Below are 12844 nucleotides of genomic sequence, written 5' to 3'. Positions count from 1 at the left end.
TTCAGCGTAAAAACAGTAACGCAGCCATTACGAGTCTTGTCGGTATAGCTGTACCGCAAGCATTTTAGCCTGTAATGCAACATCAATCCTGCACTCCTGGAAAAATGAGTGCCGGTATTACAAGTTGTGCGGTGAGGCTAAAATGCTTGCGTTCCAGCCTATACCAACACGATCCGTTCCGCTATCTGAGACCAGTAGTTATGAGTTTTGCCCAACAAAAATGTTTCACAAAACTCATAACTAAAATGTTACAAAGCACACTAACACCCATAAATGACCTATTAACCCCTATTCCGCCGTCCTCCCGCATCGCAAACACTATTTAAAACGTATTCACCCCTAATCTGCCGCTCCTGACATCGCCGCCACTAATAAAAGTTATTAACACATATTCCACCACTCCCCGACATCGCTGCCACTATAATAAAGTTATTAACCCCTATTCCCCTGCACCCCAACAACGCCGACACTATAATAAAGCTATTAACTCCTATTCTGCTGCTCCCCGACATCGCCACCATTAAATAAAGTTATTAACCCCTAAACCTCTAGCCTCCCACATCACCACCACTAAATAAACCTCCAGCCCCGCACTTCGCAAAAAACTAAATTAAACTATTAACCTAAACCAGACAGAAGGATGGGTGAGACAGAAGGATGGGTGAGACAGGAGGATGGGTGAGACAGCAGGATTGGTGAGACAGGAGGATGGGTGAGACAGCAGGATTGGTGAGACAGGAGGATGGGTGAGACAGCAGGATTGGTGAGACAGGAGGATGGGTGAGACAGCAGGATTGGTGAAGCAGCAGGATGGATGAGACCGCAGGATGGGTGAGACAGCAGGATGGGTGAGACAGCACGATTGGTTAGACAGCAGGATGGGTGAGACAGGAGGATGGGTGAGACAGCAGGATGGGTGAGACAGGAGGATGGGTGAGACAGCAGACACTCACCCTGTTCCCACTCCTGGAAAACCTGCAACTCCACCAAGGAGTGTTTGCCAACCCCCCACCCCACCCACACACACATTTTAAGGTTTCTGGAACTGCCACTGTTTTCACGTTCTTCTAATGAGGGCTCTGAATTTTCCTAAAAATTTTTTTGTGATTGTTGCTTGTAGAGTGATCACATGATTGCTGCTTGTTTAGTGGTTACATGATTGCTGCTTGTTTAGTGATCACATGATTGCTGCTTGTTTAGTGATCACATGATTGCTGCTTGTTTAGTGATCACATGATTGCTGCTTGTAGAGTCATCACATGATTGCTGCTTGTTTAGTGATCACAGGATTGCTGCTTGATTAGTGATCACATGATTGCTGCTTTTAGAGTGATCACGATTGCTGCTTGTTTAGTGGTCACATGATTGCTGCTTGTAGAGTGATCACATGATTGCTGCTTGTTTAGTGGTCACATGATTGCTGCTTGTAGAGTGATTATGGTGATTGCTGGCTTGTAGAGTGATGTATGTATGGTACAAAATAAATCTGCTGCCTCAAGTTTACAGCTCTTTCCTGCATAATTATTACTTTCCCTCTCTTCTTATTTCTCTCTCAGTTTTTCTCTCCCTTGTATTGTCCTTATCTTTGTCTCATGTTGTCTATCTCTTCTGCTGTCTGTCTTCTGTTGCCTCTCTCTTCTGCTGTCTCCTGTTGCCTCTATCTTCTGCTCTTTGTCTCCTGTTCCCTATCTCTTCTTCTGTCTTTCTCCAGTTCCCTCTTCTGCTCTCTGTCTTCTGTTGCCTCTCTCTTCTGCTGTTTGTCTCCTGTTGTCTCTCTCTTCTGCAGTCTCTTGTTGCCTATGTATTCTGCTGATTGTCTCCTGTTGCCTCTATATTCTGCTGTCTGTCTCCTGTTCCCTATCTCTTCTTCTGTCTGTCTCATGTTCCCTCTTCTGCTCTCTGACTTCTGTTGCCTCTCTCTTCTGCTGTTTGTCTCCTGTTGTCTATCTCTTCTGCGGTCTCTTGTTGCCTATGTCTTCTGCTGTTCATCTCCTGTTGCCTCTATATTCTGCTGTCTGTCTCCTGTTCCCTATCTCTTCTTCTGTCTGTCTCATGTTCCCTATCTCTTCGGCTGTCTGTCTCCTGTTCCCTCTTCTGCTCTCTGTCTTCTGTTGCCTCTCTCTTCTGCTGTCTGTCTCCTGTTGCCTCTCTCTTCTGCTGTCTCCTGTTGCCTCTATCTTCTGCTCTTTGTCTCTTGTTGCCTATCTCTTCTTCTGTCTGTCTCCTGTTCCCTATCTCTTCTTCTGTCTGTCTCCTGTTGCCTTTCTCTTCTGCTGTCTCCTGTTGCCTTTCTCTTCTGCTGTCTCCTGTTGTCTATCTCTTCTGCTGTCTCCTGTTGCCTTTCTCTTTCTGCTGTCTCCTGTTGGCCTATCTCTCTCTGTCATCATTCTGACTCTCTCCGTTATGTAACGCTCCACAAACTGGCTATAAATTCATTTTAGTTGCAAGTAAGTCACGATCTCTCAGCACAGCATTTGTGTCCTAGCTTAGTTATTGAAAGAAAGAGCAGAATTATCTGTATGGGACCTGCTGTTACAGTTGCAGGGGTTTTTGAAACAAGGAAATTATTTTGATATTGCCAGTGTGTTAGAAAGATTCACTAAACTTATGAGATGTTCTGCTATAGCTGGAAGTTTATTTCTAAAACTTTTATTCTGTATATAGTGAGTTAAACCTTACAATTTCCAGCCATGCTGGCAAATACCAACTGAGAAACTACAATAATCAGACTCCAGGGAATCATATGAGTTTTTCCATGGTTTATTTTTTAATCTATTTATACACTACTATCTATGCTCTGGTAGTAATGGGGCTTGTGATGGGTTGCACCAATTGTATACATTTATCTGAACTGCAGAAGTCTGAGGAAAATTTTGCATTTATGTTTGTCACTAGCGTCAATTTCAGAAAACCGAGTGGTTACTTATATAGTCTAATGCTTTTGGGTCTGTTCCTGGACCTGCTATTTTACAGCAGACAACATGGTTGGCTCTTTCTTTTTGCTGACCCTGTAACAATAACAAACTATTTGGTGTGGTTTACATGACTACCCCCATATATGGGTTAAAAGACTCCATTCATTCAAATACAGGTTTCTGGTGTTCTGTAGGTTTACCATGACAGATGAGAGGGGCTTTGTTCTATACCACTAAATAACTGATATCTACAGGAGGCCTACACCTTGCAGTTTTATGGTGACCAATGTGACATCCCAAAGGCTATAAGATGCCTTGTTTAAGAGTCTGAGGTTTACCTCTTCTTGTTTATCGTTACATTTCTTCTCCCTCTCTGACGGATACCTGTAGCAGCTGGACAACATTGGAGGGAAATTACTAAGACAAACTGAGAATTCAATGAGACATGGAGATAAGAAACAATGACAGTAACATGACAGTAATATGTGTCACTGCTCACTGTAGGGGTTAAAAATTAATCTTAGGCAAGGATACTAATAAAAAAGGGCCACACAGGGAAGGAAGAAAGTCCTGTGACAGTGTGGTACCAATCAGTGCCAGTATATGATAATGGCTTGCTTTTTCCTTGTAGAGCTCCAACGAGTGGGTGTTCTATTCATCTGAGCATTCTTGTGCCACCTTCCTCGTGACAACTAGAGTTAACCCTTTCAGTGCCACAGAAGAAACCACAGGCATATTGCAGTTATTTCTTCACGTTGACATTTTAGATTCAGTATTTGACAGTAATGTGACTTGTAATGTATTCAGCGGCACTGAGGGACCTGTCACAGCCAGGCCAGCTGCCCCTGAGGAACGGATCACTTATGTAACAGTTCTCCTCTGGGATGATCCTAGTTTGTGGTGTGCTCTATGCATATTTAGGTAAGGAAATAAACCCTTTTCATAACTCATTATGTAAACACAAATCTTCTGTAAAGTTTAAAAAAGTTGTTTAAATTATTACTAAAACATGTGCTTCTAGAACAATGCAGAGCTTTGCAATGTCCCTGCATCTCTTGGTTGGGTAATAGCTGCCTTTAAAATGACCCTTCTGCCCAAGTTCACCTACTTTTTTTAGAACTCTCCCCATCCCTATACCCAAGTCCCTCAGTGGGAAATTTCAACAGGTTTGCAATCAATTTATTTGGAAAAATTGACACCCAAGGGTTGCAACGAGAATTCTACGGCAGTCGTTTCTAAGTGGGGGTGCAGGCACCCCAACCTTAGCACATGAAGCCCACAGGGTTAGCTCATACTTCCCTGGGAATATGAATTCCTATAATAGCAAATAGTGGATTCTAGAACAGACTACCTTACCCAACCCCTTACCTCTTTTGGATCTTCTTTTGATCCCCAAGCAAACTAGGAACTTCCTTTGGCATCCAAAACTCCATAATTCTATCTGCCACGCGCTTTTGGGATAGAATCCATTCGCTCCCACAGATTGCTCTTTATCCCTCACCAATTTATTCACTATCCGGGTTACTCAAAGCTCTTAGGGACTCACATCCTTTTTTGTGGAACTCACATGGAATGAACTCTATCGACAGCCTCTTTCTCAATGGTTAACTTATCACATTCCCGCAATTTTGCTCTACCTATAATCTGTCACAGCTGCTGAAATTCGAGTTCTGGAGACTTTGAAGTCTATTGAAATATGGGGCTTTTTTTGATTCATCCCCCTACGCTTACCCACTAATTGGGAGAAAAGATGGGAAACCACGAGGAGAGTGCCAAGTGTACTATCAATTTCATATAGGGATGTACTTAATCCTCCTACGTTCTATAAATCAGCCTACATCATATCCTGGGAGCAGACACTGCTGTTCCATGCTGATCAAGATGAGTGGTCAAATGTGCTATTACTCGCTAAGCAAGCTCTTCACTACATCTCCCTGTTAGAGTTGTACCTTAAGGTGTGCACTCAGTGGCACCTTACTCCCCTAAGACTTTTAAATATTTCGCCCATGAACTCCCCCCTGTGTTGGAGGGAGCACCAGCCCATATATGGTGGGAATGTCCAGTGTTGAAACCCTACTGGACCTTACTCTTGTGAAGGTGGTCTAACTTAGATCCCCTGATTTGGGCAGACCCCAGTCCATTTTGTTCCACTTGAACATAAAGTCCCCCTCAATCCCTAAAAATCTATTTATCTGCTTATGGCAGTGAAACTGTCAATTGCTAGACTTTGGAAACAGCCCGTATTTCCTACATGGAGTGACATCTCTAAAATAATGAATTATCTAGAAACTATGGAGAACCTAATTTTTACCCTCAATAACAAATTAAACCTGCACTGCCAGATCTGGGCGGCATGGAGAAAGATTAGGTGAACCACAAGACCTCTGGCATGCGGGAGCTGCACTGATAACCTCTTGTGGACCTACCACCCCCAGCCCCCGCCCCCCCCCTTTTTTTTCTCTCTACTTCCTCATTCTTCTTCATAACTGACAAACCCTTCTCCAATGCTTAAATACTAGATACAACACCAATCACTCTTCACTTTAGCTGACATTGTGCACATCTTCATTCTTGACCAACATATTTTATTTTATTTTTCCATTGGTTGTCATGAAACCCTACCAATTGATTGTAGATGTGTGCTTATATTACCATTCAATGATGTATAAGTTGTACTCATTTACTGTTGTAATGTTCTTTTATTTCTTTTCTCAATAAAATCAACTTTAAAATAAAAAAAAAAAAAAAAAAAAACATGTGCTTGATTCAAAACTTTTGACTTCTTCTAGCACTATCTATATATCTCCATCTCATTTACATATTTATTGTTCATTATGTGATTTTATATTTTGGCTTTCCTTGTCCCATTAGCATGCATTATGCAGCAGTCAATAAGCTGCTTTAATGTGGTCCTTACTGGCTGCATCCCACTGGGCTGTATGAGCACTAAAGGCTAGGGAAGTTAAGTATAATGTTTTAGTTTAGGAAATACAACTGGATTGGCCCTTTGAGATGGAGTCAGAAAGAGGCAAATTGCATTTTAATCCATAGGATAAGAACCTCAGTTTAGGATCAATGCTCCCTAGATGTTGGTATTTGTATAAATATGCACTAAATCAGTCACCTTTTCTTGATTCCCCTTTATTTAATTACATTTATATTTCTTAATATTTTTTCGGTGCCTTCATCTACTATAAAATAGGCAAGTGATTTGTTTTCCTTCTCTGTCAGCACATACTAAATCCCGGCCTGGTTGCCTATAATTTTTCTACCCGATGCTGAGAGCTCTCACACCGCCCCTCTGTCAATCACCAAAGGTTACTGAGTTAGACCTATAATAAGTCTGACAAAATTGGAATAGAATTGGCAATTCACAAGTGCAATACACTTCACACTTCAATACAAACACATGTTTTACCATCCATGTATTAGGCTAAATATCTGCATTAATACTCCCATACATTACTAGATTTGCATTTAAATCTCTGTAATTGTTGGTTTATCAGCTCAGCTTGTTAAAGCAGCAATTATTTTATAAATGACTAATCAAAATAAAAAGTTGTATATTTTATGGATTTTTTTTTCTTTAATACAAAAAGATTAAATGGTACTGAAAAGTCTTCAATTTTATTAGTTCTGTTTTCTTAAAAGCCCATTGATTGCTCTTTGTTATGTTGGCACATATAGGGCTAGATTACAAGTGGAGCGGTATTTGGCGCTTTCGCTCGTGTGCAAACACCACCAGAAGTACATTTTTAATGCAGGAGGGTTAGCGCACGTATTACAAGTAGTAAGTAAAATGTACATTCAGAACTTAGGATATCACAACCGCGCTAACTTCTTCTACCCATAGATTTGAATGGAATGCAAACTAAAAATCTAACACTTATCAGTCTTGTTTTCAGGTGCTTGAGTGGAAAGGGCTCCATATACATATGAATATATGTGTATGCATGTGAATATATGTGTTTATGTACATACATATTTACACATTTAAACATAAATACACATATATACACAATCATATATACATATATAGAGATGTATATAGTCAATATAGTACTTTCCATTCAAATAATTTGTCAAATACCATATACTTTTAATTATTATAATTATTTTCAATGAATATTGATGTCAATAATTATTATCAGATAGTGTATATATGAGTGTAACACTTTATTTTAATGTATTTATGTTGTGTTTGGTGCAACTTTTAATTTAGCCCTAACCCTTTATGTCACGCTAATCTAACAGGTGCAAATCACGCTAATCTAACATGTGCAAATCACGCTAATCTAACATGTGCAAATCACGCTAATCTAACAGGTGCAAATCACGCTAATCTAACATGTGCAAATCACGCTAATCTAACAGGTGCAAATCACGCTAATCTAACATGTGCAAATCACGCTAATCTAACATGTGCAAATCACGCTAATCTAACATGTGCAAATCATGCTAATCTAACATGTGCAAATCACGCTAATCTAACAGGTGCAAATCTAGGTCATAATGGGCGAGATTCATACACGCCAGTCAAGTTGTATAGTGACCTGATACTAAATGTGAGATTATGTTCACTGATCTGTGCATCGTCCCTATTTTCTGGGCGTATTGTTAGTCTTGCCATTGACGTTTATAATTGTTTGTTAAGTGTCCAGTACATGAAAACTTGCATAAAAAAACAAGTATCTAAAAGAACTTTGGCAACACGACTCATGTAAATGTCTGTGATTGTAGATTAAACGTACATCTGTTTTGTCACTGGATAGAATAAGAAGCTTCTCAGAAGTCTCACAGACAACATAAGAAGCTGACTGAGTGTTCGGCTGATTCCGGGGAAGTAACGGATTTTGTACCTAAACCTCAGGTGTGTGTGGGGAAGTGATAAAGACTCTGTCGCTGCTATGAAGTATCATGTCTCAGGGTCATGTCTCGCTATCACAAAGCTGCAGTGTTGTCTCCTTTTTTCCCTTTAATTTCTTGCTTATATTTTTCAGCTTTTATTTTGTGCATAAGTTAAAGTAGTTTTATACAGAGTGTACTTAAAGTCGTGTTCTTGTGTCCTTCAAAGCGCAAATATCTCAGCCATTATTTACAGATCTTTCTTTTAATGCTGAAAAAATGGCCATTTCAGTGTTAAAACCGCAGCGCAGCCATTACGAGTCTGTCGGTATAGCTGTACCACAAGCCTTTTAGCCTGTAACGCAACGTCAGTCCCGCACTCAAAAAAATTACATTTTTGTGTGGGATTTCCATAGCGCTGCCATTACAAGTTTTGCAGACAGGCTTTTAAGTTTACATATAACTCATAACTAAACTGTTACAAAGTATGCTAACACCCATAAACTACCTATTAACCCCTAAACTGAGGCTCTCCCGCATCACAAACACTATATTAAAGTTATTAACCCCTAATCTGCCACTCCCGGCATCGCCATCACTAATAAAATGTATTAACCCATATTCCACCGCTGCCCTACATCACCCACACTATAATAAAGATATTTACCCCTATTCTGGCGCTCCCCTAATCACATTGGCTAAGCAAATCAGCCAATAGAATTTCAGTAGCTATCATCCTATTGGCTGATTTGAATTTCCAAAATCAAATCAGCCAATAGGAATGCAAGGGACGCCATTTTGAAAAGGCTCCCTTGCATTAAAGATTCAGTATACGGCGGCGACCGTATGAAGTGGATGCTCCGCGCCGGATGTCTTCAAGATAGAGCCGCTCCACGGCGCGGAGATGAAGATAGAAGATGCTGCCTGGATAAAGCTAGAAGACGCCGCCTAGATGGATGAAGACTTCGCCGTCTGGATGAAGGATATATGTCCAGACTTCAAAAACTGTAAGTGGATCGTCGGGGGTTAGTGTTAGGTTTTTTTAAACTTTTTTTGGGTGGGTTTTTTTTTTTTAGATTCGGGTTTTGGGCTTTCTTTAAAGAGCTAAATGCCCTTTTAAGTGCAATGAAAAAGAGCTGAATGCTCTTTTAAGGGCAATGCCCATACAAATGCCCTTTTCAGGGCAATGGTAGCTTAGGTTTTTTTTAGAGTTAGGTTTTTTATTGTGGGGGTTTGGTTGGGTTGTGGGTTTTACTGTTGGGGGGGGTCTTTGTATTTTTTTACCGGAAAAAGAGCTGATTTCTTTAGGCATGGCCCCTCCAAAAGGCCCTTTTAAGGGCTATTGGTAGTTTATTGTATGCTAGGGTTTTTTGATTTTTTGGAGGGGGGGGGGGTTATTTTAATAGGGCTATTAGATGAGGTGTAATTGTTTTTATTTTGGATTATTTTGTTTGTTATTTTTCATAATTTAGTGTTTGTTATTTTTTGTACTTTAGTATTTTTTATTTTTAAAATTTAGCATTTTTTATTTTTTGTATTTGTAAATTATTATTTTTTTAGTAGTGTTAGGTTTTTTTAATTTGTAATTTAATTTATTTAATTAATAGTTTCACAGTTTTTTCTTTATTTTAAGATAGGGATCTTGTCCTTTTAATTTAAAGTTAGGGGGTTGTTAGGTTTAGGGGTTAATAGTTTAATTTAGTTTTTGGTGATGTGGGGGGCTGGCGGTTTAGGGGTTTATAGGTTTATTTAGTGGCAGTGATATGGGAGGCCAGAGGTTTAGGGGTTAATAACTTTATTTAGGGGCGGCGATGTCGGAGAGTGGTGGAATACCAGTTAATATCTTTACTATAATGTGGGCGATATCTGGATCAACAGATTAAAGGTTAATAGATTTATTTTGGTGGTGGCAATGTCAGGAGCAGCAGATTAGGGGTTAATAACATTATTTAGATGTCGGCGATGTCGTGGGAAGCAGATTAGGGGTGTTTAGACGTGGGGTTATGTTAGGTTTAAATGTAAGTCATATGCTAATTATCATAAAATAAGGAGAAAAAAAAGAGAAATAAATAGAGAGGAGACAAAGAAGGAAAAACCTTACTACATGTACGCTGACTATAGCACCTTTCAGTGACCAGGAGAGAAAGAAAAAAACAGGTCTTTGATGAAGATTCGCTACAAAACAAAATACAGCGACTGGTACACAACACAAGGAAGATGATACAATAGAGTTAACTCTACCAGCAAAGTGATCAGAAATACCTAAATGTTTTATAGAGAGATTGGAAATAAACAGAGAAAAAAAGACCAGAACAGTAAGGCCGCTCCCCCAGTTACAAATAAAGTGCGATATGTGTATATCTCAAAATCAGCAAAACACTTTTTTATATATCGGTAGTGTTCCAGCAGAACTGCAAGTTAAATAAAAGTCTAATGTGTAAAATAATAAAGCTTCTCTATAGCAAGTGTGTTACTAGATTTCTCTGTTCTAATACAGAAGGTACCACTATTTGTCTCCTATGGGTGGAATTAGGTGTTTGGCCCAATTCAGTATAATTTTAGCTATATTAAGTTTATATTGACCGATCAAAGGTGGCAGTAAAGTCAACATTAAACACTCATGATTCATATAGAGCGTTTCATTTTATACAACTTTCTAATTGACCAAATTTACTTTGTTCTCTTGGTATCATTTTTTTAAAGCATACCTAGGTAGGCTCAGGATCAGCAGTGTACACCTATACGCCTTTTGTCATTAGCTCTGCAGATGTGCAGCTAGATACCATTAGTATCAATAAAGCATAATAAAAAAATCATACAGACCAATAATAAGCAATAATAGCAAAGTCAAAAGGTCCTCTTTGTAAAATGCACTGACAGTGTGTAGGAGTCCATGCAAACACAACAAAGTGCCCTTGAAAAAGCTATGACGACATAGAAAAATGCACATCAGAGTAATTGGAACAGACTGATAACAAGCAAGGGTGAATGTATGTCACAACGTCGGCCTTTTCACTGTGTGAAATGTGTTGTCCTGTTTGCATGGACTCCTACACACTATGGCCTCTATTTATCACAGGTCTTGCGGACCTGATCTGACAGTGCGGATCAGGTCCGAAAGACCTCGCTGAATGCGGAGAGCAATACGCTCTCCGTATTCAGCATTGCACCAGCAACTCAGAAGAGCTGCTGGTGCAACGCCGCCCCCTGCTGACTCGCGGCCAATCGGCCGCCAGCAGGAAGGTGTCAATCAACCCGATCGAACTCGATCGTGTTGATTTCTGGAGATTCCTGTCCGCTCAGAGCAGGCGGACAGGGTTATGGAGCTGTTTCTGGTGAGCCTTCAGGCATGATAGGCCCCAGTATTGTTATTAGCTGTTTGTTATTGTAAACTCTAAGTGAGTGATTTTTAACCTTTTTTTTGCTGTGGCACACTTTTTTACATTAAAAAATCCTGTGGCACACCACCATTCCAAAATGTAAAAATATCACACATTCTAGCCTAATACAGCATATATATATACACATACACACAAACACACACATACTGTATGTATTGTGCTGTTATGCCATGCCTCCTACAAACTACCCCTGCACTGGGAGTAAAAAACAAGCAAAGTTTAAAAAATATGTCACACTGTTGTCAGTCTGCCGTGGCACACCTGAGGATCTCTCACGGCACACTGGTTGAAAAACACTGCTCTAAGTGACCAATAGTCTGGTTTCTGTTTTAGTAATAAAACGGCTCAGGTGTGGGATTTGTGATTATACCATAAATACAGATTTATGCTATGGGTGTATCTATCTTCTTTTTGTGGAACTCTTCTGTGGAATATCTACAAAAATTACTTTCAGTACATTTTACACAGAGGACTTTTTGCTTTGCTATTATTTATTTGATCTGTATGATATTTGTATTATGCTTTAGTAACTCTATTTTATCTTTTTGATCATGTCACGTTTTGTATTATTACTTTTGTATTGTGAAACATTTTTATTTTTATTTTATTTTTCTATCAGCCAATCGGAATTCAAGGGATGCCATCTTGGATGACGTCATTTAAAGGAACCTTCATTCAGTGTTAGGACGGCATTTGAAGAGGATGGCTCTGCGTCGGCTGGATTGAAGATGGGCCCGCTCCGCTCCGTTTGATTGAAGATAGAAGATGCCGCTTGGATAAAGACTTCTGCCGCTTGGAGGACCTCTTCTGCCCGGATTAGAGGAAGATTTCTAGCCGGATCGGATGAAGACTTGTGCCCGGCTGGGTGAAGACGTCTCAAGGTAGGGTGATCTTCAAGGGGGTAGTGTTAGGGATTTTTAAGGGGGGTTTGGGTGGGTTTTAGAGTAGGGTTGGGTGTGTGGGTGGTGGGTTTTAATGTTGGGGGGGTTGTATTTGTTTTTTTTACAGGTAAAAGAGCTGATTACATTGGGGCAATGCCCCTCAAAAGGCCCTTTTAAGGGCTATTTGTAATTTAGTTTAGGGTAGGGAATTTAGGGGTTCATATATTTATTATAGTGGCGGTGGGGTCCGGGAGCGGCGGTTTAGGGGTTAATATATTTATTATAGGTGTGGCTGGGTCCAAGAGCGGCGGTTTAGGGGTTAATAAGTTTATTTAGGTGCAGGGGGCTCCGGGAGCGGCGGTTTAGGCGGTAAAACAGTATAGTATAGTGTGGGTGCTTAGTCACAGGGTAGCAAGAAAGCTGCGAATAAGTCAATGAGCAGTGAGATCGATGACTGTCAGTTAACAACAGTCCGCTGCTCATCGCTCCGTACTTGGTGCGCGACTTTTGGACAGATTTCTTGATAAATTTGGGGAACGTATTAAGGTCCGCGGCGGCGATGTTAGGCAAGCTTAGGCAAACGTATTAGGGCCGGCGGCTTTTTTAGTGGCCGATTTATGTTATTTTACATTTTTCATACACTTTATTCAAAAGCTTTTATAATCTGTAAAAAGCACAGCCGACTGGATTAGACAATACGTAGATACGCACAAAAACACACAAATCTAAACCAATAAGAAATAGGTGCATCAAGATTCTCTAATTCCGCAACAATTTTACAAACTTTTGCAGAAGTAAAAAA

Source organism: Bombina bombina, chromosome 9 (assembly GCF_027579735.1).
Source record: "Bombina bombina isolate aBomBom1 chromosome 9, aBomBom1.pri, whole genome shotgun sequence".
NCBI lineage: Eukaryota > Metazoa > Chordata > Amphibia > Anura > Bombinatoridae > Bombina > Bombina bombina.
Note: the sequence above shows the minus strand (reverse complement) of the source record.